This window comes from Tachyglossus aculeatus, chromosome 1, assembly GCF_015852505.1.
Source record: "Tachyglossus aculeatus isolate mTacAcu1 chromosome 1, mTacAcu1.pri, whole genome shotgun sequence".
Taxonomy (NCBI): domain Eukaryota; kingdom Metazoa; phylum Chordata; class Mammalia; order Monotremata; family Tachyglossidae; genus Tachyglossus; species Tachyglossus aculeatus.
The window spans coordinates 23,114,542-23,139,564 of NC_052066.1; the positions used below are offsets into that span (position 1 = coordinate 23,114,542).

Genomic DNA, 25,023 nt, shown 5'->3' on the forward strand with positions numbered 1-25,023 from the left:
GTGCAGAAACGCTCTGGGCATGTTACTCCTCTCCTCAAAAATCTCCAGTGGCTGCCTGTCAACCTACGCATCAAGCAAAAGCTCCTCACTCCCGTCTTCAAGGCTGTTCATCACCTCGCCCCCTCCTACCTCACCTCCCTTCTCTCCTTCTCCAGCCCAGCCCACACCACCCATTCCTCTGCCGCTAACCTCCTCACTGTACCTTGCTCTCACCTGTCCTGCCATCGACCCCCGGCCCACATCCTTCCCGTGGCCTGGAATGCCCTCCCTCCACACATCTGCCAAGCTTGCTCTCTTCCTCCCTTCAAATCCCTAATGAAAGCTCACCTCCTCCAAGAGGTCTTCCCAGACTAAGCCCCTTTTTTCCTCTCCTCCTCCCCATCCCCCCTGCCCTACCTCCTTCCCCTCCCCACAGCACTTGTATATATATTTGTACAGATTTATTACTCTATTTTATTTGTACATATTTACTATTCTATTTATTTTGTTAATGATTTGCATATAGCTTTAATTCTATTTGTTCTGATGACTTTGACACCCATCTACATGTTTTGGTTTGTTGTCTGTCTCCCCTTTCTAGACTGTGAGCCCGTTTTTGGGTAGGGACCGTCTCTATATGTTGTCGACTTGTACTTCCCTAGCACTTAGTACAGTGCTCTGCACACAGTAAGCGCTCAGTAAATACAATTGAATGAATGAATGAATGAACAAATGTCATTATTACTATTATTATTATTGTTGTTATTATTATTATTATTAATATTATTATTAATATTATTACCCCAGGTCACAAAGTGTGATCATCCCATTTTTCCTGAGTTGGTTATTTATGGTATTTATTAAGCACTTACCATATTCTGAGCACTGAGCTATGCACTGTGGAGAGTTACAATTTAATTAGACCAGACATTGTCCCTGTCCAACTCTTAGGGCTCACAATCTAAGGGAGGAAAACTAGGAACAAAGAGCAGTAGGTAACATGGTCAACAAACCCAGATAAAAATGATCAATAAGTAAAGAAATGATTCCTGGAAATATTTTCCCTCAGGCCCTTCACCAATTACAAACTGGAGAAGTTTCTCCAGTGTTTTAAATGTTCTCAAGGAGCTTTTTTTTTAACTGGCATTTAAGTGATATGTGCCAGCCACTGTACTGAACACTGGATAGGTGCAAGATAACCAGGTTGGACACCGTCCATAACCCACAAGGGGCTCACAGTCTCAATCTCCATTTTACAATTGAGGGAACTGAGGACCGAGATGTGAATACTTATTTACATTAATGTCTGCCTCTTTCTAGACTGCAAGCTCATCATGAGCAGGGAACGGGATTATCAGCTCTATTCTATTGTTGTAGCATACTCTTCCAAGCACTTAGTACAGTGCTCTGCACACAGTGTAGTGCTCAATAAATATAATTGATTGATTGAAGTAGCTCACCCAAGGTCACACAGCAAACAAGCGGTGAAGTTAGGATTAGAACCCAGATCCTCTAACTCCCAGGCCTTTGCTCTTTCCACTAGGCAACACTGCTTCTCCTAAGCCATGCTACTTCTGGTGCTTGAAGCCCTGGGCGCTGGGAGGAGGCTGATCAGGGTTTGGGTGGCAGTGATCTGGGAACTCTTGGCCATAAACAGGTTCTGAGACAAATCGATCTCAGTCTCCCTGCCCCAACAGGGAATGGGGTTGAGGGTAGGGGGTTCCCACATGAGGTGTTCTAGATGTTTTGGGGAGGCTGGTAAAGAATGGACAGGTGACAGTTGCAAGATAAAAAACAAAAAAAACGCAAACAACCCAGACCTACCAACTTGTAACTTTCTAGTATTTATGATGTTATCTTCTTTTACATGCTTACCTAGCATTTTAAGTTCTGTTATTTAACAGCCAGGAAATTCATGAAGCCAAGTATTTATTGCAATACGCAAATTTTATGTTTCCACCGTGTGCAGAGCAGGAATAGGCATTTTCTTAAAACATAGTGCAACTCTCGAGGAAAAGGCACTAAATCAGAACCACTGCAGGGGACTCCAAACTCACAAAAGGGGGCAGTGAATTCAAGGACATGGAGACAGTATAAATATTCAGAAAAGTAGGAATGGGGCCCAAGAAGCCAAAAAAGTAGTAGGAAAAAGAAAATCTTATCCAGTTACCCTTTACTGCACACAGAACAAGTCTAGAAATCCCACCCGGCGGCTAGGGCAGTGTTGAAAGGGAACTGGTTTCCTCTGGGAAGTAGACTGAATTGGCTTCGTGGATACAGCCTAGGACCTGTGAGTCAGAAGGTCATGGGTTCTTATCCTGGCTCTGCCACATGTCTGCTGTGTGGCCGTGGGCAAGTCACTTCATTTCTCTGGGCCTCGGTTACCTCATCTGGAAAATGGGGATTGAGTGTGAGCACCAGGTGGATTATGGTTGGATGAGATGCTTGGATGAGAAGTAAGAACAGTGCTTGGCATACAGTAAGTCCTTAAGAAGTACTATTATTATCATCATCATTATTATTATTATAACTTGGGGATTGTTTGTTTACTGTGAAATAATTTGCTTGGGTTTGTAGATACCAAGACTGCACGCCCATGAATTTTAATGTTGCATCCCCAAAACACATCGCCAATGAAAAATCACCATTAGTAATTCAGAACTGAAAGCCATCCACTAAAAAATGTCAATTGATGTCCTGGTAGACAAGGAATTAGAAACCAGTACTCAGTACAGTGCCTAGCACATAGTAAGTGCTTAACATTTACTGTAAATAAAACGGGACCAAAAGCCAATCTGTCAATAGCATTGATTGAACGTTTACTGGAGTGGGAGTTTGGGAGCATACAGTAGAGTTAGTAGACATGATCACCGGCCTCAAGGAACTTACAACCTAACAGGAGAGGCGGACATGAAAATAAATTACAGGTAGGGGAAAGTAAGTCCCTCTCAGGGTTGCACCTGGAGAGTTTCCAGTATGCTACTAGTCTTGACTACAGGAGGGAGAGTCAAGCAGAGGCCTACCCATTCCATCCCTAGCTTGGCCAGTGGCTAGGGAGTGGAAGGCAATCTGCTACAAGTCAAAACTCACCCATGCTGAGCAGCAGCAGCATGGGAGAGACTCGAGGTTGGAGACTCAGATTTACTGCACGGAAGGAGGCAATGGTAAACCACTTCTGTATTTTTACCAAGAAAATGCTATGGATACAGCTACCAGAATGACTGTAAGATAGAATGCGGGGCATTCTGGGAGAGATGTGTTCGTGGTGTGACTATGGGCCGGAAACTCTCCATGACTCGAGAGCGTAAGACAAGATAAAGGGGAAGTAAGAAAGTTTAAAAATTCATACAGGCCTTCCCCATAGAATAATAATAATAATGGTATTTATTAAGCACTTACTATGTGCAAAGCACTGTTCTAAGCACCGGGGAGGTTACAACGTGATCAGGTTGTCCCACGGAGGGCTCAGTCTTAATCCCCATTTTACAAATGAGGTAGCGGAGGCACAGAGAAGTTAAGTGACTTGCCCAAAGTCACACAGCTGATAATTGACAGAGCCGGGATTTGAACACATGACCTTTGACTCCAAAGCCCATGATGCTCTTTCCACTGAGTCACGCTGCTTCTCTAGAAGTAGAATCCATACTTGACTAAGGCCTCTTTTCCTTACTTTTCCCTCCCTTCTGCATCACCCTGATTTGCTTCCTTTATTCATCCCCAGCCCAGTCCCTTAACGCTTATGTACATATCTGTAATTTTATTTATTTATATTAATGTCTGTCTCTCCCTCTAGACTGTAAGGTTGTTGTGGTCAGGGAGTCATCATTAATCATATTTATTGAGCGCTTACTGTGTGCAGAGCACTGTACTAAGCACCTAGTAAGGGAATGTCTATTCCGTTGTTATATTGTACTCTCTGAAGCACTTAACACGGTGCTCTGCACACAGGAAGCTCTCAATGAATACGATTGACTGACTGCATATAAGTGGTTGAGTACCCAAGTGCTTAGGGCTTGAGAACTCAATTGCACAGCTAACACAGTAGGGAGGAAATGATGGGGGGTTGATGAGACAATAATCGGGGAAGGCTATGTGGCGGAGGTGTGATTTTAGTAGGGCTTTGAAGATGCGGAGAGTAGTGATGTGCCTGATGTGAAAGGAGATAGAATTCTGGGCTGGAGGGAGTGCTTATGCCTGGTCACGTGTTATTTATTATTACACATTCAACTACAATTCTTTTGTAACAGGACCTGTACCTCATTACTTATTTGGCCCAAAACACATGAATCTCAAGACCAAAGTTTGCCCCTCAATTTCAACAGGAGACTCTGTCAGGAGAGTTTCCCTTATTGCAGGGCTCTTCAAGTCTGCAAACTGTGTTCATGGAAAATCAGGCATACACTCACTTCTCCTACACTGCGGGTGCTACATTCCTGCAGAACCCACTGCTAAAGACACTTGTGTTCTGGCACAACACTTTGATAGACCCTGTGTTCGGCGGGCAGCCCTAGCCAAAGAGGGCAAGTGAAATGCTCCATAGTAGCCCACATAAGGCTGCTGCACTAGCTGTTGACTGCTAGGAAATCATAGCAATAACAATGGCATTTGTTAAATGTTTACTATGAGTCAAGTACTGTTCGGAGCTCTGAGGAAGATACAAGGTAATCAGGTTTGACAGAGTCCCTATCCCAGATGAGGCTCGTAGTCTTCATTCCCATTTTACAGATGAGGTAACTGAGGCCAGAGGAGTTAAGTGACTTGCCCAAAGTCACACAGCAGACAAATGGCAGGACCAGAATTAGAACCAAAGGTCTTTCTGACTCCCAGCCCCGGGCTCTATCCACTAGGCCATGCTGCTTCACGGGGTACCTATAAATACCTATGAGAAGCAGTGTGGCTTAGTGGTAAGAGCCCAGGCTTGGAAGTCAGAGGTCATGGGTTCTAATCCCAGTTCTGCCACTTGTCAGCTGGGTGACTCTGGGCAACTCACTTTACTTCTCTGTGCCTCAGTTCCTTCATCTGTAGAATGGGGATTAATACTCTGAGCCCCATGTGGGACAACTGGATTACTTTGTATTACCTTAGCGCTTAGAACAGTGCTTGGCACATAGTAAGCGCTTAACACATAACAACATTAGTATTATTATTACCTATGGGGAACCGTAATCATTATCTGGACAACTTGTGGATGGTAGTGCTGAGTTCTTAGTTCCAAGGGTAAATGGGAAGGTATCTATAGTGTGGCTGCTGAAGTCCAATAGCGTGGGGTGGAAAAATCAATTCAGGAGCTTCTTGGTGATCCCAGGATGTCCCAGACAATATGTAGGGCATCATGGAACAAGAAGACAGAGCACGTATCTGGGAGAAGACTGGAGCTGGGTTTGCATTAGCTATGTGCTGCTTCTTGGTAAGTATTCATTCATTCATTCAATCAATCGTATTTATTGAGCGCTTACTGTGTGCAGAGCACTGTACTAAGTGCTTGGGAAGTACAAGTTGGCAACATATAGAGATGGTCCCTACCCAACAACGGGCTCACTGTCTAGAAGGGGGACACAGACAACAAAACAAAACATGTGAACTGGTGTCAAGTCATCAGAATAAATGGAAGTAAAGCTAGATGCACATCATTAACAAAATAAAATAAATAGAATAGTAAATATGTACAAGTAAAATAAATAGAGTAATAAATCTGTACAAACATATATACAGGTGCTGTGGGGAGGAGAAGGAGGTAGGGTGAGGAGGATGGGGAGGGGGAGAAGAAGGAGGGGGCTCAGTGTGGGAAGGCCTCCTGGAGGAGCTGAGCTCTCAGTAGGGCTTTGAAGGGAGGAAGAGAGCTAGCTTGGTGGGTGTGCAGAGGGAGGGCATTCCAGGACAGGGGGAGGACGTGGGCCAGGGGTTGATGGCAGGACAGGTGAGAACGAGGCCCAGTGAGGAGGTTAGTGGCTGCAGAGGAGTGGAGGGTGCGGGCTGGGCTGTAGAAGGAAAGAAGGGAGGTGAGGTAGGAGGGGGCGAGGTGATGGACAGCCGTGACGCCGAGAGTGAGGAGTTTTTGCCTGATGCGTAGGTTGACTGGTATCCACTGGAGATTTTTGAGGAGGGGAGTAACATGCCCAGAGCATTTCTGCACAGAGATGATCTGGGCAGCAGCGTGAAGTACAGACTAAAGTGGGGAGAGACAGGAGGATGGGAGATCAGAGAGGAGGCTGATCCAGTAATCCAGTCGGGATAGGATGAGAGATTCGACCAGCAAGGTAGTGGTTTGGATGGAGAGGAAAGGGCGGATCTTGGCGATGTTGCAGAGGTGAGACCGGCAGGTTTTGGTGACAGATTGGATGTGAGGGGTGAATGAGATAGCAGAGATTGATTGATTGATTGATTCAATCAATCAATCAATGCTAGATTGATTGATTGACGTACTAGATTAATTCATTCAATCAATCATATTTATTGAGAGCTTACTGGGTGCAGAGCACTGTACTAAGTGCTTGGAGAGTACAATTCGGCAACAGACAGAGACAGTCCCTACCCAACAACGGGCTCACAGTCTAGAAGGGGGAGACAGACAACAAAGAACATCAATGAGCTGCCTGAACACATGAGGAAGAGTGTGGCTTAGTAGATAGAGCACGGGCCTGGGCAGCAGGTCATGGGTTCTAAACCCGGCTCTACCACTTGTCTGTTGTATGACCTTGGGCAAATCACTTAACTTCTCTGTGCCTCAGTTCCCTCATCTATAACATGAGGATTAAGACTGTGAGCCCTTTGTGAGACAGGGACTGTGTCCAACCTGATTATCTTGTACCTACCCCAGTGCTTAGAACAGTACCTGCCACATAGTAAGTGCTTAACAAATAGCACCAATTATTACTATTAATATTATTACTAAGGGTCAATTGATGGTACTTCTATTAAGCAGGACACCTTCAACACTGAAAATGAGGCTGTGTTTCTTAGTAATCAGAATACCTTGCTAATGTTATACAATAGGGATGCCATTCAGGGGAGGACTTGGGGGGTCAATTCTTCTCCAATGTGAGCTTTAAAGCACTTTTCATTTCATTTTGAATAATCTGGTGTAATTTATTATGTCATAAACCTTTCAAGAGGAAGAGAGCCCCAGAAAGCTAAGAAGAGATTATAATACTATTCCAGTGGGACCTCCTTTCCTTAACATGAAAATAAACCTGACTGGAGGATTACAAAACTAAACATGGAACATTACATGAAACACTAATTACATCCTATTCTTTCTTCTCACTCACCAAAACGGCTATTTAGATCAACAAAAGAGCAAAGAAAAGGAGAGACCAGCTCTGAAAGTTGTTTGTCACCACTATTCCCTACTGTTTTGATTAATCTTGAATAGGATCATTTGGCATCTCAAAAGTGCAAGGAGTCTTTGGAAATGCTTCCCTGTGTTATTCACTGCAGGTTTGTGAATCGGTGTCTTAGAATTTAGGCTGCAATAATACGGTGGCTGCTTATCATGGCTACAGAAGGAGTCATGTTACCCACCAAAATTGGGACATGAAGTGCTCTTTTATTATATGGTATCTGTTAAGCGTGTACTACGTGCTAGGCTCTGTACTAAGCACTGGGGTAGATACAAGCAAGTCAGGTTGGACATAATCCATGTCCCACATTTTAAGTCCCCATTTTGAAGATGAGGTAACTGAGGTACCGAGAAGTTAAGTGACTTGTCCAAGGTCCCACAGCAGACAAGTGGTGGAGCTCCTTCTGACTCTCAGCCCTATGCTCTGTCCACCAGGCCATAATAATAATAATGATGGTATTTGTTAAGCACTTACTATGTGCAAAGCACTATTCTAAGCGCTGGGCACTGTTTTAAGTGCTGGGCACTGTTCTGAAGAGGGCTTGAGAAAGTAAAAAGGTGGTTTTGTGGGCCTCTCCAGAAATCTGAATAAAACCTACTATACCAAGGGACAGGAATGAGTGCCTAATTTTTGATCAAAAACTAAAAACTGATTTCTTAGGAAGCAAGGAAAATCTTAAGGAGCAATCAACAAATCAATCAGCGCTTAGAACAGTGCTCCAGCACTTAGAACAGTGCTCCAGTGCTTAGAACAGTTCTTTGCACATAGTAAGTGCTTAATAAATGCGATTAAAAAAACCTAAGAAAAAAAAACCTTAGCCCTCCAACGGCACAAATATGACAAGGGAAAAGAGTAGCTTTGAGACAGTCAAGTGAAACAATCCAAGGACCTGGGTTCTAATTTTGCCTCTGTCACTTCTTTGCTGTGTGACCTTGGGCAAGTCACCTCGCTTCTGTGGTAAGCCCACAACAAGCTACCTTTTTAGTGACTGTTTGTGATCCCTTGAACAACAACAACAAGGAGAAGACTCAGGTGGTACTGAGGCGCTCTATTTGAGGCAGATGTTTGCATGGAGGGAGCCGTGGCTTTCTCTTCCTGTTCTATCTGGTATTGGTCCTGGACCAGTCAATAATTGCCATGTAGAGCCCCAGCTGCTACGCCTAAAGCAGATGAAAGGAAGTTGCCTTGAATTCTAGGAGGGCAACTAGAGGCATGCAAAAGGAGCCCTTGGAGGCCTCACGAGAAGGAGCAGAGGTACGCAGAGAAGCAGAGTGAAACACCCTCAGCAGGAGAGCAGCACTGGAAAGCAGCAGAATTAATCAATCAATCATATTTATTGAGCGCTTACTGTGTGCAGAGCACTGTACTAAGCGCTTGGGAAGTACAAGTTGGCAACATATAGAGACGTTCCCCACCCAACAGTGGGCTCACAGTCTAGAAAGGGGAGACAGAGAACAAAACAAAACATATTAACAAAATAAAGTAAATAGAATAGATATGTACAAGTAGAATAAATAAATAAATAAATAGAGTAATAAATGCGAACAAACATATATACATATATACAGGTGCTGTGGAGAAAGGAAGTAGGTAAGGCGGAGGGGGAGGAGGGGGAGAGGAAGGAGGGGGCTCAGTCTGGGAAGGCCTCCTGGAGGAGGTGAGCTCTCAGTAGGGCCTTGAAGGGAGGAAGAGAGCTAGCTTGGCGGATGGGCAGAGGGAGGGCATTCCAGGCCCGGGGGAGGACGTGGGCCAGGGGTCGACGGCTGGACAGGCGAGAACGAGGCCTAACGGTGAGGAGATTAGTGGCAGAGGAGCGGAGGGCGCGGGCTGGGCAGTAGAAGGAGAGATGGGAGGTGAGGTAGGAGGGGGCGAGGGGATGGAGAGCCTTGAAGCCCAGGGTGAGGAGTTTCTGCCTGATGCGTAGGTTGATTGGTAGCCACTTTGAGATTTTTGAGGAGGGGAGTAACATGCCCAGAGCTTTTCTGGACAAAGACAATCCGGGCAGTGGAATGAAGTATGGATTGAAGTGGGGAGAGACACGAGGATGGGAGATCGGAGAGGAGGCCGATACAGTAGTCCAGACGGGATAGGATGAGAGCTTGAACGAGCAGGGTAGCGGTTTGGATGGAGAGGAAAGGGCGGATCTTGGCAATGTTGCAGAGCTGAGACCGGCAGGTTTTGGTGACGGCTTGGATGTGAGGGGTGAAGGAGAGAGCGGAGTCGAGGATGACACCAAGGTTGTGGGCTTGTGAGACGGGAAGGATGGTAGTGCCGTCCACAGTGATCGGAAAGTCAGGGAGAGGGCAGGGTTTGGGAGGGAAGACAAGGAGTTCAGTCTTTTACATGTTGAGTTTTAGGTGATGGGCAGACATCCAGATGGAGATGTCCTGAAGGCAGGAGGAGATGCGAGCCTGGAAGGAGGGGGAGAGAGCAGGGGCAGAGATGCAGAAGGCAGTAGCACTTGGAAGCAGAAAGAAGCATTGGCAGAATGGGCTCCTTTGGCCACAGACTGGTATTGGACCCTTGGTGGAGTGGAGTGGATGACTGTGTGTATGTGTCACTCCCTTGCACATTGGTAAAACTAAATAAAAAGCTTTCCACAGTAACCTTGGTGATCTGAGATGTGGTTTGAACTCTACTATGTGACACCGAGGCTCCCCCGGTCCAGGAAGGTCCTGGTTGGTATGAATCGGGGACTCGTGACAACTTCTCTGTTTCATTCTGAGCCCAATGTTGGGTAGAGATTGTCTCTATCTGCTGCCAAATTGTACTTTCCAAGCACTTAGTACAGTGCTCTGCGCACAGTTTGCACTCAATAAATACGATTGAGTGAATTCATCTCATCTGAAAAATTGGGACTTAAAATGTAGGACCAACCCGATTATCTTGTATCTACCCCAGCAATCAGTATAGTGTTTGGCACATAGTAAGTGCTTAATAAATACCATAAAAATGTCAGAATTATTATCTTTATTTTTACTGGTCAGGAGGAATTCAAATTCACATGGCTACTTTAGATTTATGAAAGAATCATGGGAAAGGGTAATAGATCAACACCCATTATACTTATCAATAGCTCCAGATCTTTGAAGTAGCATGGCTTAGTGGAGAGAGCACGCACTTGGGAGTCAGAGGTTGTGGATTCTAATCCTGGCTCCACCAATTATCAGCAGTGTGACATTGGGCAAGTCACTTAACTTCTCTGTGCCTGTTACCTCATCTGTAAAATGGGAATTAAGACTGTGAGCCCCACATGGGACAACTTGATTACCTTATATCTACCCCAGTAGAAGGTACCCCAGTACCTTATATCTACCCCGCAATGATCAGGCCTCCTAATTCATTAGTAAAATTAACTCCATCATGTCTGAGCTCCCCAAAGTCACCCCTCCCCCCTTCTCCATCCCCCCAGCTCTCAACCCTCTCTGCTACTCTCCCATCCTTCCCAGCAGTATCTTCAGATGAAATCTCCTTCCTCCTCTCAAGTGCTACCATCCACCTGTGCATCAGAGCACATTCCCTCTCATCTTATGAAATCTTTCACCCCTTCCCTCCTCCCCTCCTTAACTTCCATCTCTTCCCCTCTGCCTTCAAACATGCCCACGTCTCCCCCATCCTAAAAAAAACCCTCTCTTGACCCCACCTCCCCTTCTAGTTATCACCCTATCTCCCTCCTACCCTTCCTTTCCAAACTCCTAGAACAAGTCATCTACACCCACTGCCTCGAATTCCTCAACGCCAACTCTCTCCTCGACCCCCTCCAATCTGGTTTCCATCATTCATTCATTCATTCATTCATTTAATAGCATTTATTGAGCACTTACTGTGTGCAGAGCACTGTACTAAGCGCTTGGGAAGTACAAGTTGGCAACATATAGAGACGGTACCCTACCCTCCACCTAAACTGCCCTCTCAAAGGTCACCAATTACCTCCTGCTTTCCAAATCCAATGGCTCCTACTTTATCCTAATCCTCCTCAACCTCTCAGCTGCCTTCGACACTGTGGACCACCCCCTTCTCCTCAACATGCTATCCAACCTTGGCTTCACAGACTCCATCCTCTCCTGGTTCTCCTCTTATCTCTCTGGCCATTCATTCTCAGTCTCCTTTGTGGGTTCCTTCTCCTCCTCCCATCCCCTTACTGTAGGGGTTCCTCAAGGGTCAGTTATTGGTCCCCTTCTGTTCTCTATATACACTCACTCTCTTGGTGAACTCATAGGCTCCCACAGCTTCAACTATCACCTCTGTGCTGATGACACCCAAATCTACATCTCTGTCCCTGCTCTCTCTCCCTCCCTTATGGCTCGAGTCTCCTCCTGCCTTCAGGACATCTCCATGTGGATGTCTGCCCACCATCTAAAATTCAATATGTCAAAGACTGAACTCCTTATCTTCCCTCCCAAACCTTGCCCTCTCCCTGACTTTCCCATCACTGTAGACAGCACTACCATCCTTCCCATCTCACAAGCCCGCAACCTTGGTGTCATCCTCGACTCAGCGCTCTCGTTCACCCCTCACACCCAAGCCGTCACCAAAACCTGCCGGTCTCAGCTCCGCAACATTGCCAAGATCCGCCCTTTCCTCTCCATCCATACCGCTACCCTACTCATTCAAGCTCTCATCCTATCCCGTCTGGACCACTGCATCAGCCTTCTTTCTGATCTCCCATCCTCGTGTCTCTCCCCACTTCAATCCATACTTCATGCTGCTGCCCGGATTATCTTTGTCCAGAAACGCTCTGGGCATATTACTCCCCTCCTCAAAAATCTCCAGTGGCTACCAATCAATCTGCGCATCAGGCAGAAACTCCTCACCCTGGGCTTCAAGGCTGTCCATCACCTCTCCCCCTCCAACCTCACCTCCCTTCTCTCCTTCTACAGCCCACCCCGCACCCTCCACTCTTCCGCCACTAATCTCCTGACCGTTAGGCCTCGTTCTCGCCTGTCCCGCCATCGACCCCCGGCCCACGTCATCCCCCGGGCCTGGAATGCCCTCCCTCTGCCCATCCGCCAAGCTAGCTCTCTTCTTCCCTTCAAGGCCCTACTGAGAACTCACCTCCTCCAGGAGGCCTTCCCAGACTGAGCCCCTTCCTTCCTCTCCCCCTCGTCCCCCCTCCATCCCCCCATCTTACCTCCTTCCCTTCCCCACAGCACCTGTATATATGTATATATGTTTGTACATATTTATTACTCTATTTATTTATTTATTTATTTATTTTACTTGTACATATCTATTCTATTTATTTTATTTTGTTAGTATGTTTGGTTTTGTCTCCCTCTTTTAGACTGTGAGCCCACTGTTGAGTAGGGACTGTCTCTATATGTTGACAATTTGTACTTCCCAAGTGCTTAGTACAGTGCTCTGCACACAGTAAGCGCTCAATAAATACGATTGATGATGATGATGATGATCAATCGTAATTATTTTGCTAATGATGTGCATCTAGCTTTACTTCTATTTATTCTGATGACTTGACACCAGCCCACATGTTTTGTTTTGTTGCCTGTCTCCACCTTCTAGACTGAGCCCGTTGTTGGGTAGGGACTGTCTCTATATGTTGCCGACTTGTACTTCCCAAGTGCTTAGTAGAGTGCTCTGCACATAGTAAGCTCTCAATAAATATGGTTTAATGAATGAATGAGTGCTTTCAAGCCAATAGTGAGAAGGTTTTTTTGCGGAGGTGGAAAGGCAACCACTGGAGTTTCTTGAGGAGTGGAGGGACATGGCCTGAATGTTTTTGTAGAAAAATGATTCAGTCATCAGAGTGAAGTATGGACTGGAGTGGGGAGAGACAGAAGACTGAGAGGTCAGCAAGGAGCCTGATAGTGTAATCAAGACAGGGTAGAATAAGTGATTGGATTACTGTGGTAGCAATTTGGATTTTACGATGTTGAGAAGGAGTTTACAGCCTACAGAGAGAGACAGACACTAAAACTAATTACAAAGAGGATTTCTCACAGTGCTTTGCACTCAGTAGCATGGTGGCTAAGTGGAAAGAGCATGGGCTTGGGAGTCAGAGGTTGTGGGTTCTAATCTCAGCTCTGCGACGTCTGTTACCATTTAAGTTCTCTGTGCCTCAGTTATCTCATCTGTAAAATGGGGATTAAGACTGTGAGCCCCACATGGGACAACCTGATTACCTTTCATGTACCCTAGAGCTTAGACAGTGCCTGGCACATTGTAAGTGCTTCCCAATACTATAATTATTATTTTTATTATTATTAAAACCATTAATACTTCTACTACTACTTTCATACTCCTGCTACTACCAGATACATGTTTATTCTTCTTTTTCCTTCTTTTAAATAATAATAATAATTACGGTACTTTTTATTTAAGCACTTACTAGGTGTCCAACTGTTCTAAGTGCAGGAATAATTATGGTATTTGTTAAGCACTTACTATGTGCCATGCACTGGGGTGGATATAAGCAAATCCAGTTGTACACAGTCCGTGGCCCACATGGGGCTCACATTCTTCATCCCCATTTTACAGATGAGGTAACTGAGGCACAGAGAAGTGAAGAGGCTTGCCTAAGGCCACACAGCAGACATGTGGCAGAGCTGGGATTAGAACCCATGACCTTCTGACTCATTCACTCAATCGCATTTATTGAGTTCTTACTGTGTGCAAAGTATTCTACTGTGGGCAAGTCACTTTACTTCCCTGTGACTCAGTTATCTCATCTGTAAAATGGGGATTAAGACTGTGAACTCTATGTGGAACAGGGACTGCGTCCAACCTGATTAGCTTGTATCTACCCCAGCAGTTAGTACAGTGTCTGGCACATAGTAAATGCTTAAGAAATACCATAAAATAAAATTAAAATTCAAAAAGCACTTACTGTATTAAGTGCTTACTTACTCCCAAGCCTGTGTTCTATCCACTACCCCAGGTAAATTATTTCTGTTTCTGGACTTCCCCAGAAAATTGTAAGATCTTCCAAGCTAGTCTGCACATAGTGCTCAAAAAATACAGGTATCCAGTAGCTACTTACATTTCAAATGAAATGATTCCCTTTCAAATGGAAGGTTGTTTTCAAACTCCTAAATGCGCTTTGTACCAGGGTGAATGGTTTCTGAGGCGTTCCTTTTGCCTCAGTCACAAGTAAGTCTCAAATAATAGTAATTGTGATATTTGTTAAGTGCTTTCTACATGCCAAATATATACTAAACGCTGAGATGGATACAAGTTAATCAGGTACCACATAGGGCTCACAGTATCAGAAGGAGGGAAAACAGATGTTGAATTACATATTGAGAAGTAACATGGCCTAGTGACAAGAGTTGGCCAAGTCGACTCCGGCTTGGGAGTCGGAGATCATGTGTTCTAATCTCAGCTCTGCCACTTGTCTGTTCTGTGACCTTGGGCAAGTCACTTAACTTCTCTATGCCTCTGTTACCTCATCTGTAAAATGGGGATTGAGACTGTGAGCCCCATGTGGGACAGCCTGATTACCTTCTATCTACCCCGGTACTTAGAACAGTGCTTGGCACATAGTAAGTGCTTAACAAATACCATCATTATTATTATTATATTTGCAGAAGAGGGAACTGAGGCACAGAGAAGTTAAGGGACTTGACCAAAGCCACACAGCAGACTAGTGGTGGAGCTGGGATTAGAACCCAGGTCCTTTGACTGTTAAATCCTCTAGACTGTGAGCCCGTTGTTGGGTAGGGACCGTCTCTATATGTTGCCAATTTGTACTTTCCAAGCGCTTAGTACAGTGCTCTGCACATAGCAAGCGCTCAATAAATACGATTGAATGAATGAATGAATGAAAATCCATGCTCCTAGGAGTCCACTAAATTACCCAGCTTCGCTGGTTAAAGATGAGAAGCAGTGGCTACATCTTGGCTGCCTGGTAAAAGATAGGCAGTGCATTTTAAATAGTGGATTTTGAATGTATATTCAAATAATTCAGAAGCATTTTCAAAGTAAGAATACACATTAAGCCCTTTTTCAATATTTTAAGATTTAAACATATTTTAATTTTATTATAACAGAATTTACCTTTAATTTGAAGGATTATAATAATAAACTATGCCTAGAACCATCTTCTGAAACTTCAAAGGTATTGGAGGCAGACTTTCTTTAGAACTGCTGAGAAATTAATGACACACGAACCTATATTTTTCACTTGAAATTATTTTTTTATTTTTCATTAGTCTTATAATTCATTCTCCTCTCATTACAGTGATTAATTTTCTTACATTGATATTTTTGTGGGGCTCATAAATGTCCCTATGGATGATTCAAGCATTAAGTGAACTGTTCACATAAGTATTCAATTTTATTTTATTTTTCATTTTAAAGTTTAAAGTTTAAATGATTTTATTATTCATTCTCCTCTCATCACTCAGATTCATTCTCTTTTGCTTATATTTTGCATGGGTTTTATAAATGTCCCAGTATGGATATTAAACCCAAAGTTTTAGAGTCAAATTAAAATTATAAACTCTTGGCCAAAGTATAAACCAACTCTGGCTACTCCTCCTCTGCCTCTCACTCTCTAACTGCAGGGGTGAGTCAACGTTCAGTTCTGGGACCCCGTCTATTCTCCATCTACACCCACTCCCTCGGAAAACTCATTCAATCCCACCGCTTCAACCACATATCCCTAATTAATTTATTTATATTATTAATCTCCCACTCTAGACTATAAGTTTGTTGAGAGTAAGGAATACGTCTACCAACTCTGTTATACTGAACTCTCCGAATTGCTGGGTACAGTGCCTTGCACACAGTAAGCACTCAATAAATATCATCAATTGATTCATCGATGTCATTCCCATTTTACAGATGAGTTAACAGGTACATAGAAGTGACTTAGCCAAGGTCACACAGAAGGCAAGGGTGCTCTTTCCATTAGGCCAATCTGCTTTCTCAGACTAACTAACTTTCCCTGGTTGACCTCACATGGGATCAACAGCACTTCACCTTTCAGGCTAAATGCTGTGAGCTCCTTATGGACAGGGAATGTGTCAGATAGTTCATTCATTCATTCTATCACATTTATTGAGCCTTTACTGTGTGCAGACCACTGTACTAAGCGCCTGAGAAAGTACAGTATAACAATAGAGAGAGACAATGCCTGTCCATAACAAACTCACAGTCTAAAGGGGGAGAGATAGACAACAACACAAATAAACAGACATCAATATAAATACATTTTTGTTGTTCTATTGTATTTTTCCAAGCACTTAGTACAGTGCTGTGCACACAGTAAGCGCTCAATAAATATGGTTGAATGAATGAATGCAAAAAACTCCCTTACAACACATCCTGAGACACTGTGGCTTGGAACCAGGAAAGTCCTTGTTTTCTCAGATCTGAATCAGCTAGTTTATTTCCTATCTGTTGTATGTTTTAATCCCACTGTGGGCAGAGATTGTCTCTCTTTATTGCTGTATTGTACTTTCCAAGCACTTACTACAGTGCACTGCACACAGTAAGCACTCAATAAATACAATTGAATGAATGAATGAGAAGCGGCCTGGCTTGGGGAGTCAGAGGTCATGGTTTCCAATCCCAACTCTGCCACTTGTCAGCTGTGTGACTCTGGGAAAGTCACTTCACTTCTCTGGGCCTCGGTGACCTCATCTGTAAAATGGGGATTAAGACTGTGAGCCCCACATGGGACAAACTGATCACCTTGTATCTCCCCTAGTGCTTAGAACAGTACTTGGCACATAGTAAGCGCTTAACAAATACCAGCATTATTACCCCACTAGACTATAAATTCCTTGAGGCAGGGATCATATCTACCAACTCTATTGTATTTTACTCAAATGCTTAGTACAGTACTATACATACAGGTAATCACTCGATAAATAGCATTGATGAAATGATTGATTTTCCTCTTCGCACCCTAGAATGGGTCGCTATCACTGCCTACTGTTACCCACATATGGTACATATTTTATTTCCTAGTTTTAAGGGGATAAGAAAGGGAATTGTATGGTGGAGGTAATTATGCGAGTGAAAACAACACTATAATGTGCAAAGAAACACAAGGAAATGGGAAGAACTGCATGATAGAATTGAATCAGAGGCTGGAAAGTGAAGCAGCGATATTCTTTGACTGACACTATCCATATGCAAGCAAAAATTTCTTCCTCTACCAATCTACTTGTCTCTGTGGATTATGTTATATGAGAATAGAATTGTGTTGAATTGCGTCATCCCCCGGGCCTGGAATGCCCTCCCTCTGCCCCTCCGCCAAACTAGCTCTCTTCCTCCCTTCAAGTCCCTACTGAGAGCTCACCTCCTCCAGGAGGCCTTCCCAGACTGAGCCCCTTCCTTCCTCTCCCCCTCGTCCCCCTCTCCATCCCCTCCATTTTACCTCCTTCCCTTCCCCACAGCACCTGTATATATGTATATATGTTTGTACATATTTATTACTCTATTTATTTATTTATTTTGCTTGTACATATCTATTCTATTTATTTTATGTTGTTAGTATGTTTGGTTTTGTTCTCTGTCTCCCCCCTTTTAGACTGTGAGCCCACTGTTGGGTAGGGACTGTCTCTATATGTTGCCAATTTGTACTTCCCAAGGGCTTAGTACAGTGCTCTGCACATAATAAGTGCTCAGTAAATATGATTGATGATGATGATGATGATGATAGTGTCATCTACAGTGATGGTAAAGTCAGGGAGAGGGCAGGGGTTGGGGGGGAAGATAAGGAGTTCAGTCTTGGATGTATTGAGTTTTAGATGATGGGCAGACATCCAGATGGAGATGTCCTGAAGGCAGGAAGAGACACCACTCCAGTCCATGCTCCATTCTACCGCCCCAATCATTTTCCTTCAGAAATGTTCAGACCATGTTTCTCCACTCCTCAAGAAACTCCAGTGGTTGCCCATCCACCTCTGCATCAAGCATAAACTCCTCACCACTGGCTTTAAAGCACTTAACCACCTTGACCTCTCCTATCTCACCTCACTGCTCTCCTACTACAACTCAGCCCGCACACTTCATTCCTCTGGTGCTAACTTTCTCACTCTACCTCCATCTCATCTATCACGCTGCCGATCTCTTGCCCACATCCAACCTCTGGCCTGGAATGCCCTCCCTCCTAGTATCAGACAAACAATTAATCTCTCCCCCCACAAAGCCTTATTGAAGGCACATTTCCACCAGGAAGGCTTCCCTGACTGAGCCCTCCTCTCCTTCTCTCCCACTCCTTTGACACTTTTACTTGCTGCTTCATTCATCCTCCCTCCCTTCCCCACAGCTCATATGTATATTCCTGTACATATTTACTATTCTATTAATTCTATTTATTTTGTTAATAATGTGCCTTTAGCTTTAATTCAATTTGTTCTGACAACTTGACACCTGTCTACATGTTTTGTTTTGTTGTCTGTATCCCCCTTCTAGACTGTGAGCGCGTTGTTGGGTAGGGACCGTCTCTGTATGTTGCCAACTTGTACTTCCCAAGTGCTTAGTACAGTGCTCTGCACACAGTAAGTGCTTAATAAATATGATTGAATGAATGAATGAATATCTGTAATTTATTTATTTATATTAATTTTTGCCTCCCCTTCTAGAATGTGAGCTCATAGTAGGCAGGGAATGTATCTGATGTTATACTGTACTCTCCCAAGTGCTTAGTACAGTGCTTTGCACATAGTGAGTGCTCAATAAATCTGATTAATAATAAAAATAATAATAATTATCAGGGGCTAGAGATGGGGGAGGCTGGGGGACAGGAGGTTTGAGTAGGAAGTTAAATGTCTGAAACAACTGGTGATAAACAACTGTATAAATAGATGTAAAGAAGGGTTGCTGTTGGGTAGGGACTGTCTCTATATGTTGCCAACTTGTACTTCCCCAGCGCTTAGTCAGTGCTCTGCACACAGTAAGCGCTCAATAAATACGATTGATTGATTGATTAATATGACTCACTCCCATTTCTTCCTTAAAATGTTTTTTCTACTCATTTTGGATAAAATGTTATTAGGATTTTAGAGGACATTTTTCTGGTACCGTGCATCTATCTAGAGGGAATGAGATGAGACATTAAAAAAATGATGATGTGCATGCGGGTGGTTTTATCATTTAAAAGTTACGAATCAATCAATCAGTTGTATTTAGTAGAGCTTCCAGTGTACAGGGCACTGTACTAAGCACTTGGGAGAGTACAACACAACAATGTAACAGACACATTCTCTGCCTACAAAGAGCTTACTTATGTCATCCTCCTTGGCATTCATATATATATATGAATATATATGAATATATATATATATAAATATATATATATATGAATAGTGTGGCTCAGTGGACAGAGCATGGGCTTGGGAGTCAGAGGTCGTGGGTTCTAATGCCAGCTCTGGCACTTGTCAGCTGGGTGACTTTGGGCAAGTCACTTAACTTCTCTGTGCCTCAGTTCCCTCATCTGTAAAATGGGGATTAAGACTGTGAGCTCCACGTGGGATAACCTGATTACCTTGTATCTCCCCCAGCCCTTAGAACAGTGCTTGGCACATAGCAAGCGCTTAACAAATGCCATTATTATTATTATAATATATGTCCCCCAATAGATTTATTTTGATCACTCTAGGCGCATGTATTTTTATTTTTGAATCCCCTCTAGAGTGTTAAGTCCTTGTTATTCTGTACTTCCCAAGTGCCTAGTGCAGGAAGGAATTTAATAGGAAGACAGAGATAGTTTTGCTTTCTATTTGTTACAGAAATCATGGGAGATAGGTTACAGTTTCTGTTCCTTTTGTTTAAAAAGTATGAAACACCTGCAATGTGTCAAGCAATATTTTAAGCACTGGGGTAGGTACAAGTTAATCGGGGTGGACACAGTCCCTGTCCCACATGGGGCCCACAGCCCAAGTAGGAGGGAGAACAGGTTTTGAATTCCTGTTTTACAGTTGAGGAAACTGAGGCACAGAGAAGTCAAGTGACTTGCCCAAAGTCACATAGCAGGCAACTGGCAGAGCCAGTTGAATCCAGGTTCCCTGACTTCAAGGCCAATATTTTTTCTACTAGGACACGCTGCTTCCCTGTTTCCGACTTGACAGTGGGGTTGTGGTGATGACATGACTCTGGGAAGTGATCTGGCTCTGAGTATCGGAGATACTGAACCAGGCCGACTCCGATTCCCAGCAAGGATCCGAACTGAGCTGAAGAGCCGGCCGTCCAACTAATTCCATCTATCTGGATGGAGAATTTCTATTCTCGAAGGCACGCTGAAAGCACTGAAAGACGAGCCCACAAAAAGCCAACTCCATTTTATTATCCAATCCATACACTTTTTTTACCCCTTTTATTGAATGGGGCACTCCGTGACGCTCAACATGGAAGAAAATAAAGTGAAGTAAAATAAATAAATAAATAAATAAATCCAACTCAAGCCTCCTAGAGCCCTTTACAGTCAAGCTAGCTGAAATGTTCTCAAAGTTTATCAGGAAGCAGACTGGGCTGCTTAAAATAACATTGTGCAGTGAAAAGGAAAATAAGATGTCATGGCAAACTAAACATCTTCACTTTCCCAAACAAATCAAAGATGCCTAGGGGACTCAAGGTCAGAAGCCCAGTTTACCCAGTGCTAGCCCACGGAGCTTACTGGGGGTATCAGTGGGCAATCAGTGGAACCTACCCACCTGTTCCCCAGCAAGGGTCCAGTGAGGTTTCTGCTTTGGTCCTCTCTCCCCAGGAGGCTTTTTAGTATGTTGTGACAGTAAAGATGTTTAGCCTGGTGTGACATCTTATTTTCTGTTCTACTGCACAGTGTTATTTTAACCTGGGCAGCCCGCTTTCTGATAAACTCACAGGAACTTAATACCTGCAAAATTCTCCCATTAAAATGAATGGAGCTTTGAGATATGTGTGTGTGAGAGAGAAAGACAGCAGAGTGGAGGGGAAGGAGGAAAAAAGGTTGGAAAGGGAGAAGGGGAGAGAATCTCATTAGCTTACAGAGGAGGATCTTCTGCTTCTCTGAGTCTTCCGGTGCAAAGTCCCTTTGGAATCAGGGTGAGAGAGAAGATGTTCCCCGAAGTGGCACAGTCTGGAGCTTTGCTCTTGGCAATTTTATTGTCTGTGTTCTTCATTAAGAGATTCTGAAATTGCAGTCACAGCTGAAAATATTAAACTATTCATGGCGGTGGCCATTGTGAGAAGGAAAGGTCAGGGTTCTTGTTGTTTCAGTTGTGTTTGCTCCTAGGGCATGAGCCTGGGAATCAGAAGGTTATGGGTTCTAATCTGCCACTTGTCTGCTGTGTGGCCTTGGGCAAGTCACTTCACTTCTCTGGGCCTTAGTTACCTCATCTGTAAAATGGAGATTGAATAAATATGGTGGAATGAATAATAATAATAATAACGATAATAATGGCATTTATTAAGCACTTACTATGTGCAAAGCACTGTTTTAAGCGCTGGGGAGGTTACAAGGTGACACTGACCACTTTGGGAGAGGAAAAGAAGGAAGAGTGAGGTCCAGCAGGCTAACTTTGATTTACCGGATCTGCATGCAGCAAAATCTCAAAGCTTGTTCATGAAACCAAGGTGGTGAAATGCCAGGCAGATGGAGATAAAACCATCATCAACTGCTTTTACTGGGCACCTGCTGGATGCTTATGCTAGAAGAATGCCAATGAATGAATGAGATGGTGAGCCCCACATGGGACAGGGACTGTGTCCAACTCAACTTACTTTACCCACCCCAGAGCTTAGTACAGTGCCTGGCAAACAGCAGGTGCTTAAAAAATACCACAATTATTATGATTATTCACTACCAATACTAACAATAAAGAGCGTGGATGCTCAGGCTTAGAAGTGAGAAGCAGAAAGAGTAGAAAGAGCATGGACCTGTGGGTCTGAGGACTGAGGTTCTAATCCCAGTTCTGCCACTTGTCTGCTGTGTGACCTTGGGCAAGTGATTTCACTTCTCTGCGCCTCAGTTACCTCATCTCTAAAATGATGATAATACTGTGAGCCCCATATGGAACATGGACTGTGTCCAAACTGATTATCTTATATCTACCCCAGCGCTTAGTATGGTGCCCAGCACACAGCAAGCCCTAAACAAATACTATGAAAAAAAGAGGGACATTTAGGCCACCTCTCTGACTCCAGGTAGGACCACAACTCAACCATTCCAGACAGATAATGTTTCTAAACAGTTTCAGAGTGGAGGCTCCTCAGTGTACTTTTAAAACATTCCATGATTTAAAAGAACTTCTCTTTACATGTAATTTAAATCCCTCACATCACAGTTTAAGCCTTCCTTCTTGTTTTGCCATCAATGGAGATAAACAGCTTCAGTGCACCTATAAATAGCAGCTTGCCCAGTGCAGCCATAGTTCACATTACAGCCGCTTTATCATACATTTTGGTTTGCTACCTTACCCCAAAGTACAACCATACCAGAACTGGGCCATGTTCTGTATCTTGAGAGATGCTTCTACTTGGAGGTACTTCCCACTCTCTTAGTCTTCTCTCAACAAGGGTGGCGTGGGAGGGACGTGAGGCTGCTAAGGATAACTTGGGAGCAAAGAAACTTGGCCATACTAGTCAACCTGAAGACCTAAAACCAGCTCTGAGAGTAATAATGATGATGGTATTTGTTAAGCGCTTACTATGTGCCAATCACTGTTCTAAGCGCTGGGTATAACTCTACTTCTTGCCACAGGTATTACAAACCACAGTTGTTCTGCTCCTTAAATTTAACCTAAGTATAGCCATAACTCTCCTTAAATATCCATACCTAACTCTTCTAGTAACCCAAACTTGAACCATAACCCTAACCCTACTGACACATGCTGCTTAAATCTTCTAAGTTTCATTTTGATAAACCTATAATAATAATGTTGGTATTTGTTTAAGTGCTTAATATGTGCCAAGCACTAAGCGCTGGGGTAGATATAAGGTAATCAGGTTGTCCCACGTAGGGCTTACAGTCTTCATCCCCACTTTACAGATGAGGGAACTGAGGCACAGAGAGGTTAAGTGACTTGCCCAAGGTCACGCAGCTGACAAGTGGCAAAGCTGGGATTAGAACTCACCACCTCTGACTCCCAAGCCTGTGCTTTTTCCACTAAACCAGACTGTGAGCCCCACTAAGCCAGACTGTAAGCATAGCCTATATTGGGCTGCGCCCAATTAAGCTGAATTTCCACTTTGTCACACATTGGTTTTCCCATGGGAAAAATTATCCTTGGGCTGGCCTTCCTTCCTCGCTACAGGGCACCCATTTAAAACCCCAAGATCTTCCACATTAAATTATGTATGCTCTGAAACAATGCCATGATTGAAAACATTTGAATTGGTTGAGGTGGTTTTCAAGCCAGGTAGTTATCTGAACTTTTCTCTAACCTCATTCACATGCTGAGATTCAGAGGTCTTTTCACTTAACAGTACTTTAGCCTGTATATATGTATATATATATATATATATATATATATATATATATATATATATATATATATATATATGTATATATGTTTGTACATATTTATTACTCTATTTTACTTGTACATATCTATTCTATTCATTTTATTTTGTTAATACATTTGGTTTTATTCTCTGTCTCCCCCTTCTAGACTGTGAGCCCACTGTTGGGTAGGGACCATCTCTACATGTTGCCAACTTGCACTTCCCAAGCGCTTAGTACAGTGCTCTGCACATAGTAAGTGCTCAGTAAATATGATTGATTGATTGATTAACAGTGCTTGGCACATAGAAAGTGCTTAACAAATACCATTATTATTATTGACACTCCTGACACATCTAGCTGCTGGATTTTCAATGGTAATTTACCAACACTTAAAAATTAAAAAGTGAGTCCTTCCTCTTCCCTCCCACTCTCATCCTTTAAAATTCCAGAATGTTTGTTAGTTTCTAGAATTATCCAGCTCCTTTTGTGGCAAACAATATGCAATAGGCACAACAAATCAATCAGTAAATAGTGTTTATTAAGCTCTTACTGAGTGCCGGCCACGGTAGCATGGTATTGTACTCTTGAGGGAGTAAAATAGAGTTAATGGACCAGGATTCCTGCCCTCAAGGAGCTTACACCAAGCAGGGGAGAGTAGCAAGATCAAAGGCTTGGGAGTCAGAGGTCTTGTGTTCTAATCCCAGCTCTGCCACTTATCTGCTGTGACCTTGGGCAAGTCACTTCACTTCTCTGTGTCTCAGTTACCCCATCTGTAAAATGGGGATTGAGACTTTGAGCCCTACATGGGACAACCTGATTACCTTGTATCTAACCCAGCACTTAGAACAGGGTTTGGCACCTAGTAAACGCTTAACAAATATCATATTTGAGAGGCAGTGTGGCTTAGTGGAAAGAGAATGGGCTTGGGAGTCAGAGGTCATAGATTCTAATCCCATCCCCACAACGTATCAGCTGTGTGACTTTGGGCAAGGCACTTAACTTCTCTGTGCCTCCGTTGCCTCAACTGTAAAATGGAGGTTAAGACAGTGAGCCCCACGTGGGACAAACTGATTACCTTGTCCTTAGCATATAGTAAGCACTTAATAAATTTTTCAGCGCTTAGTACAGTGCCTGGCACATAGTAAGCACTTAACAAATACCATAATTATTATTATCTGATTTCTTTCTTGACTATCAACCTGATATTCCCCTCTAGAATTCTACCTGTTTAAGCCAGATAAGAAGAACTCTAGACTGTAAGCTCGTTGTGGGCAGGGAATGTACCTGTTATATTGCTATATTGTACTCTCC

At 43.6% G+C, this 25,023-nt stretch overlaps 1 non-coding gene across 1 annotated transcript; it reads left to right on the forward strand.

Moving 5' to 3' along the window:
• Positions 1 to 2,921: 2,921 nt before the first annotated feature.
• Positions 2,922 to 3,059, forward strand: LOC119933786. Its single transcript, XR_005452662.1, has one exon. It is a non-coding gene; the product is annotated as a small nucleolar RNA SNORA7 (small nucleolar RNA).
• The last annotated feature ends 21,964 nt before the right edge of the window (positions 3,060 to 25,023 follow it).